At 43.8% G+C, this 8,709-nt stretch overlaps 1 non-coding gene across 1 annotated transcript; it reads right to left on the reverse strand.

Moving 5' to 3' along the window:
- Positions 1-300: 300 nt before the first annotated feature.
- Positions 301-420, reverse strand: LOC148165851 (5S ribosomal RNA). Its single transcript, XR_015771123.1, has one exon. It is a non-coding gene; the product is annotated as a 5S ribosomal RNA (ribosomal RNA).
- Between the last annotated feature and the right edge of the window lie 8,289 nt (positions 421-8,709).

Here is an 8,709-nt window from a genome sequence, read left to right on the forward strand (position 1 = left end):
GATCCAGACGGCGGTGCGTCTTCTTTTGCCCGGTGAATTGGCGAAGCACGCCGTTTCTGAAGGAACCAAGGCCGTCACCAAATACACCAGTTCAAAATAAATCCTCCTCGAGCAGCTTGGAAGTTGGTTGGAAAAAAAAGAAAAAAAATCGGTTCTTTTCAGAACCACAAATTCAACTCGAACGAATTAAAAATTTTCGTCTTCATACTATATAAGTTCCTGAGAGAAAATATAAATAGTGAAAAATATATTTAAAAAAAGTTTGACATCAGAAATGTTAATAAAAAAAGAAAAGAGTAGAGACAACGGCACGCGGTGTTCCCAAGCGGTCACCCATCCAAGTACTGACCGCGCCCGACGTTGCTTGACTTCGGTGATCGGACGAGAACCGGTAGTTTTCAACGTGGTATGGTCGTTGCCTGGTAAAATTTTCCAAGATGGTACGTTGACGATTTTTTGTGATTGTTCGATCGTTTGGATGTGACATTTTTCGATGGTACACATGTCAGAAAATGTACAAGATTTAAAAGAAGAAAAAAAAAAAATTTTTTTTTGCGAGTCGTTTTTTAGTTTTTTTTTTGCGACAAAATGACGAAAAAAAAAAACTCGTATGAGGCGTTAAATTAAATTGTTCGTTTGACGATCTCAACGAGTCACTTGCGATTAACGTAATTTAAAATTTGAGAACTTACTTACTCACTTGCTTGCTTAGATGGAAATAGCACCCACTTGAAGTAAACGCCGACACGGACCGGAGATGAATAAACTCCGAACGGACGGGGTTAATTCATGAACTGACCGTAGTACGGTCGAAGGTTCGCCGCCGCCGCTACCTGCTTTCTTTCTTAGAACTGATAACAGAGTTGGTTTCTTTGTCTGTTCATTCATCGAAATTCCCACCACTCTGGCCGGGCCGGGCGGGGTGGGTGTGTGTTGTTTCATGATTTGTTCTCTTCTCGATTTATTCTTTTTCCGACGTCGTTCGATTCATAGAGATGTTTTCGTCGAAAGTGTGGTCGCGTTTACATTGCATTAAAATTTAATTTGTTCCAGTGCGACGATGAAACAAGAAAAAAGTTTCAAGTAAGTACGCACGCACGCACACCTACATATTTCATTTTTTAAATCTTTCGACGTTCGTAGTTTCTGCTCGAAATGTCGACTAATAGTAGGGAATGTTTTGTTGATTTGTTTGTTTTTCGTTTTTGAGAAGAACAAATGAAAATTTCGTTGGATTTCTGTCGACCGACGACCGACTGAAAATCCGCCGACATCGACGTAGTTTTATTTAGAGTGTCTGAAAAATGCAAACAATGCAAGATTTCCGTATTTTTGTTGGTTTGTGGTGTTTGGGGAGTTTTTTTTATGATTATAAAATGGTTTCGTCGAGAAAAATTGCTTCTTTCGCAATGAATTGGCAAGAAAAATTAAAAAACTCGTCCGTTCCCGTCGCTGGATGTTCGACGGTGGTCCGTCTGATTTTCCCTTTATTTTCGTAAAATTGACGAGAATTTCGCCGTCAAAACTGTTTTCGGTGATGTTTCGATGATGGGATTTCGTCGTGTGAGGTAATTTTTGAGGAAAAAATGTCGATTTTGCGAAAAAAGTCGTTCGAAAAGTCCGTTCGTCGTACAAATTCGTTTCTCATGGTCGAGTCCGAAATTGACATCGTTTTTTTTCCGACCTGTTCGTCAAGATCGTTTTCAAAAATCAACTCCTACGAAAGGCGAAGGTTTTATCTTCGTTCTTGAAAAAATTCGACCTTCTCGGACGTCATCTTCGACCGTTTGTGAATTTTTTTCCTACACTCTGCAGGTTCGTCGGTCGTCGCTCCGATCCGTGCTGCGTCTCTTTGCGAGGCGATTTTCGAAAAGATCGCACGTACTTTTCGACCGATTCGTTCGTGAAACTTGTAGAGGATGCTTCCAAGTTTGTCTGGTCGAAAGCGGAACTTTCCTGTTATTCGTGGAAAACGCGTAACGTCGGCGTCGAACTTGGATGTCATCTCCTTGTTTCGGAGGGTCTTTGTTCGAGTCGACGTTCGATCGGTCCTTGTTCGCTTTTGGAGGTCGGCTGGTCGTCCGGGAAAACTTGAGGTTATTCAGGAGGCCATCGCCGACCGAATCGCTCATGTTCCCGCACCCGGAGGCGGTGATCTTCGCGTAAAGAGAACGATGCCATCACGCGAAAGCTGTATTCGAGGCCCACTGAATTTTCTAACTCGACGAGAAGGCTCTCGTTTAGTCCGCGGTCCGCGCGTTTTCGAACGCGCCAACACTTTGACTTTGGCGCCCAATTCGTTCTGTAAAGTTCATTCGTTCTTTCACCGAAGAATAAGCCTACCTATAATAAAAAGAAAAAAACGCGCGCGCGATAGACGAAAATATGGCCGACGTAGAAAATCAAGCAGCTTCGACGGTCGCCGGTGCCACTTCCGGCTCCTCACCGGTGAAGAAGGAGAAGAAGCCCAAAAATCCGAGAAGCAAACCTTCTCATCCGCCCACTTCGGAGATGGTCACCAACGCCATCAAAGGCTTGAAGGAACGCGGCGGTTCTTCGTTGCAGGCGATCAAGAAATATGTCGCGGCCAACTACAAAGTCGACGCGGAAAAATTTGCGCCTTTCATCAAGAAGTACCTTAAGGGCGCCGTCGCATCCGGTTCGTTGGTCCAAACCAAAGGAAAAGGAGCTTCCGGTTCGTTCAAGTTGGCTTCTGCCGTCACCGGTGCAGCTAAGGCTCCGTCCGCCACGAAAAAGAGATCTGCCGCTGCGACCGCGTCGTCATCGGCGAAATCCAAGAAGACGGGCGTTGCTAAACGTTCCGTCGCGTCAGCGCCGACGTCCGCCGAAAAAGGATCCGCCTCAAAAGCCGGTAAGAAGGCCGCCCCCGCCGCTTCGGCCAAGTCTAAGAAAACTGCCGCCGAAAAGAAGAGCGTCGCCGTATCGAAGGCTAGAAAGGCTGCGTCCGCTCCCGAAAAGAAAGCCAGCGCCGCCTCCAGATCGCCCGTCAAACCCAAGACGCCATCGAAAGCGAAGAAATCCAACAAGGCCGGTCCAACCAAGAAACCGAAAGCGCCGAAACCGAAAACGGCCAAAGCCGTCACCGTCAAAGCGAAAAAAACCGCTTCACCCAAGAGAAAGAAGTGAAAAGTCGACGACGATGATTTAATTTTTTCAACGACGACGACGTCCTGGTGGTTTCGGGAACGTGCTCCGATCGTATATATCGACGTAGGGGCACCATCGATACAAATAAATGGCCCTTTTCAGGGCCACAATTATTTTCAAGAAACGAACGAAAGATTCGCTTGGACAATGCACATTCTGTTGAGGAGATACATACTTTCATTTGATTTTCTTGTCTATTCATTTGACTGTCGAAACAGTGTTATTACAAAGAATGATAAACTTTATTATATAATAATGTTTCAAATAGTCTCAGTTAAAAGAAAATTTAATGTGAAAGAAAAAAGCAAAAGTTTATCGTTTTATGTAAGTACGAATTTTGTGAATAAATCACATAACCTAACTTTTTTTTTTTTTTTTTTTTTTTTTCAATCTCAAAAAGTTGCATGCGCGAACGATAAATTTTCAATTCGTTGGAAAATAATTGTGGTTCTGAAAAGAACCGATTTTTTTTTTCTTCTTTTAACACCTTCGAAGATGAAGAATTTGTTAATTCTAGATGGTCGGATCGGATGGATGGATGGATGGATGGAGGAAATTTAAGCCCTCTCGCCACGAATGCGTCTCGCCAATTGGATGTCTTTCGATATGATGGTGACACGTTTGGCGTGGATGGCGCACAAGTTGGTGTCTTCGAAGAGGCCGACGAGATAAGCCTCGCTGGCTTCTTGAAGTGCCATCACGGCCGAACTTTGGAAACGGAGATCGGTCTTGAAATCTTGGGCGATCTCTCGGACGAGACGTTGGAAAGGCAGCTTGCGGATCAAAAGTTCAGTGCTCTTTTGATAACGACGAATCTCACGAAGGGCGACCGTACCGGGCCTGTAACGGTGAGGTTTCTTGACACCTCCGGTGGCGGGAGCGCTTTTTCTGGCCGCCTTCGTGGCCAACTGTTTTCTAGGTGCCTTGCCACCGGTAGATTTACGAGCCGTCTGTTTAGTTCTCGCCATCTCGGATATCGGATGAATCAAATGAAAAGAATTAACGTAGGTAGTGGCTTGCTTGCTTGCTTCGACCGAACGACCGACCGTACGTACGAACGTTCGAAAGTCAACTGAAAATTTTCGTCGCGCCAACGGCCGTTTTATAAACTCGATGAGTCATACGGCGACGCCATTGGTGGATTCGTTTTTAACGCGAGGTGGAGCTGCCGTAACTTATAAATAGTCCCGCGGAATGAAATTTTGACGTTAGTTCCATAACGAACTTGGTCGAAGCTACGTCGTTTTGTACGAAGAATTTCCTAATTTTATCAAGATGACCGGTCGTGGTAAAGGTGGCAAAGGATTGGGAAAAGGTGGCGCCAAACGTCATCGCAAAGTTCTACGCGATAACATCCAAGGTATAACGAAACCGGCGATCAGAAGATTGGCTCGTCGTGGTGGTGTGAAACGTATTTCCGGTCTCATCTACGAAGAAACCAGAGGTGTGTTGAAGGTCTTCCTCGAGAACGTCATCCGTGACGCCGTAACTTACACCGAACACGCAAAACGTAAGACCGTCACCGCCATGGACGTCGTCTACGCCCTGAAACGTCAAGGTCGTACCCTTTACGGTTTCGGCGGTTAATTTTATCATTTTATGACGTGTATCCGCATCCTCAGAGGAATAACAACAAACCCCCCGCAGGCAAGCAAACAAACAAACAAAAAAAAACGGTTCTTTTCAGAACCACAAAATAAATCAAACGAATTAAATATGTTGCTCAATTGTGTGTTTGTCTTCAAATCGAAATGAAAATCGTACGGAGTGAGTGATCATTTTAATTTGTGATCCAGGCGGCGACTTTGACAATTTTGACAGCAGTTTTAGGTTAGAATGACCATCGTTAAAAGAACGTTTTTGCCACGAAGAGTATATTTGAGGTTATGTCCAATATGGGGTAGAGTTACTCTCCTCAGACGTGACTTGAAACAAAATCTCATAGCAAATAAAACGATTGATTGTAGTATTACGGCTCACCGCTGACGACTGCTGCTGCAAGAAATTATCGAGACGGAGAGCACGTATAGGCGACCGGTGTGTGTGTGTATGTTCTTAACAGATTAATGTGCGAAATGTGAAGAAATTTACGACGAATCGGAATGTTTCTTGAATTAGATAATCAATAAATTATTATAGATAGAGTTGTCGAGTTCGTGCTTTAGTCGGGCATTGAATTTTTCTAAAAATTACGATGAAAAGTCGTAAAAATCATCTTTCTTGGTTGAATGTAATCGAAAATCTTCCGTTCAGTCTACGCTCGTATAATGAATTAATTGATCGGTTTAACTTTAAAATATCTAAAAGACTTTTTAACATGATTCTCATAGGTTGTTGTATTTTGGCGAAAAAATCAATTCGTTCGAGTTGAATTTTTGGCCCTGAGAAGGGCCGATGTGAAGATGGTTTTTATAAAAGTTTTTGTTTTTCGTTCGAGATGACGGCGGCGAAGAATTAAATTTAAGGCTTCTTTTCGGTCTTCTTGGGCAACAACACCGCCTGGATGTTGGGCAAGACACCGCCTTGGGCGATGGTAACGCCGGAAAGGAGCTTGTTTAACTCCTCGTCGTTCCTTATAGCCAATTGAAGATGTCTCGGAATGATACGGGTTTTCTTGTTATCTCTGGCGGCGTTTCCTGCCAATTCGAGAACTTCGGCGGCTAGATATTCCATTACGGCCGCCAAATAAACGGGAGCACCTGCACCCACTCTTTCGGCGTAGTTTCCTTTACGCAGAAGACGATGAATTCTGCCGACGGGAAACTGAAGTCCGGCACGACTGGAACGAGACTTCGCCTTTCCCTTCACTTTACCTCCTTTTCCTCTTCCGGACATGTTGTTATACGATATAAACAGCAAAACACCTACTGCGACTGACACGAAGCGCACTGACAAACGTACGGCTTGAAATAAATGCCGAACGCGGCGAAGGCTAGAAATTTATATGGTCGGTACAGCGCCATCTCGTTAGGGCAATGGTCGAACGACGAACTAAGGCGGAGCGCCTGTTTGTCGCTCGCTCGTTATAAATAGAGGGATTTTAGGTGTGCGGCGTTTTAGATCGAGTATACTCGTCGTAACGTGCACGTCGTGTCTGTCTCGTTTTCTGTTTTTAAACGTTTTTTTAACTCGACGACTAGAAGAGAATGCCACCCAAGACCAGCGGTAAGGCGGCCAAGAAGGCCGGAAAAGCTCAAAAGAACATCTCGAAGAGCGACAAGAAAAAGAAGCGCAGGAGGAAGGAGAGTTACGCCATCTACATTTACAAGGTGTTGAAGCAGGTCCATCCCGATACCGGTATCTCCAGCAAGGCTATGTCTATCATGAACAGTTTCGTGAACGACATCTTCGAACGTATAGCTGCTGAAGCCAGTCGCCTCGCTCATTACAACAAACGTTCGACCATAACCAGCAGGGAGATCCAGACGGCGGTGCGTCTTCTTTTGCCCGGTGAATTGGCGAAGCACGCCGTTTCTGAAGGAACCAAGGCCGTCACCAAATACACCAGTTCAAAATAAATCCTCCTCGAGCAGCTTGGAAGTTGGTTGGAAAAAAAAGAAAAAAAATCGGTTCTTTTCAGAACCACAAATTCAACTCGAACGAATTAAAAATTTTCGTCTTCATACTATATAAGTTCCTGAGAGAAAATATAAATAGTGAAAAATATATTTAAAAAAAGTTTGACATCAGAAATGTTAATAAAAAAAGAAAAGAGTAGAGACAACGGCACGCGGTGTTCCCAAGCGGTCACCCATCCAAGTACTGACCGCGCCCGACGTTGCTTGACTTCGGTGATCGGACGAGAACCAAATTCAAATTCAACAGGATTTTTATTCGGTTGAAGTTACGCATGCAATCACTAAGATAATACATATCACACTTAAGATTAACTTATGCTAATGTGTGGCGCTGATGCCTTAACCTAGCCTACATTTATTATACAATCTAAGATATTACATTTATTTTATGGCTCACCGGCAACCTTGGTTGCATACATTTGTGGTGTTTAGCCTACTTATCGGTTACCTTAATTTAGGGAAAATGAAATTCAAGTAAAAACCCTAACCTTATTGTCTACTATGTACAGAGGATATTTAAAAACTATTTACAGTGTTGACCTCAAAGTGGTCTTGGGACTTCCGGTCCGGTTTCTGTTTCCAGGGAGCTCCTGGGCTCCTGGTGCGGTATGGTCTAGTGGTGAGGTTTCAGGGGGCTCCGGGGACTCCTGATCCTCGGATTGATGTTCCAGGGGGCTCCTGGACTCCTGTTCCGATATGGTCAGTGGCTGGTCGATTGCCGTTTACGGTTCTTCTTCCGCTGCCTTTTGCCTGTAACAAAATTCAGCGGATTATCCGGTCTAGATTGGGGACACCCGAGTGCGGGAACTTGTGAGTTCCTGCTGGGTGTTTGAGGGATTGTTTGAGAAGAGGTACGTGCCGCACCTGCTTCTCGTAGAATTTATCGGAAAGGGAATGGATGTAATGGTGTAGGAGTGGAAGATTCGCGTCCTGATGAAGTTGACGGAGCGGAGTGTATCTGTCTGCGTTAAGGGCAAGTCTTAAGCATTTATTTTGAAATCTTTGCAAAGGAATTAGTGGAGTGTGTGGTTTGTGCCGGTAGATGGGCGCTGCGTATGTTATGATGGGGCGTAAGATGCATTTGTACAGAAGCAACTTATTTTTCGTGTTTAGATAGTTGTTTTTGACCAACAATGGGTACAATTGCTTGAGGACGGCTTCACCTTTTTGTCTCGTTTTCTTTATGTGTTCATTTAGGTTTAGCCTTTTGTCTAGGGTGACTCCTAGATATTTCACAGAGTTCTTAATTTCAATTTCACTGTCCCCTACCTTTAGTTTTTTATTGATCTTTAGCCCGGTGAATCTTTTTGCAAAAATGACCGTTTCCGTTTTGTCCGCGTTGAGTTTAATCTTCCATTTCGCGTAGAATTTCTCGAGTTGATTAATGTGGATCTGAACTTGTTTGAGTGCGACCTGACCCGAATGAGACTTAGCGTAGATGGCGGTGTCGTCCGCGTACAAAGCTAAATTGGTTTGTGCGAATTTAGTGATGTCATGAATGTAAATATTAAATAGTATTGGCCCAAGCACTGAGCCTTGTGGGACTCCCGCATTTATTGATTTCATTTCCGACTTTTCGCCTTCTACCTTTACTCTGAACTTTCTCTCTGTTAAGTACGAGTTTATTAATTTAGTAATGTGCGTCGGGAACTTCAATTGAATCATTTTGTAAATTAGTCCTTTTGTCCAGACTTTATCAAATGCTTTTTCAATATCAAGACATGTCATTGCTGTTATGCTTTTCGTGTTGTAATTATTGGTTATGTCATTTATTAGTCTGAGGACTTGCTGTGTGGTATTATGTCGTTCCCGAAAACCAAATTGCTCTGGCGGTAAAATTTTGTTTTCTTTAATGTGCTTATTAATTCGTTTTTGGATTACCTTTTCCGCAACTTTTGAAATTGTTGGTAGAAGGCTAATTGGTCTGTATGCGTTTGGTGCATTGGGGTTTTTCCCCGGTTTC

This window comes from Gnatocerus cornutus, unplaced genomic scaffold (genome assembly GCF_029298725.1).
Source record: "Gnatocerus cornutus isolate USDA-ARS CGAHR unplaced genomic scaffold, icGnaCorn1.1 ctg00000171.1, whole genome shotgun sequence".
Taxonomy (NCBI): Eukaryota; Metazoa; Arthropoda; class Insecta; order Coleoptera; family Tenebrionidae; genus Gnatocerus; species Gnatocerus cornutus.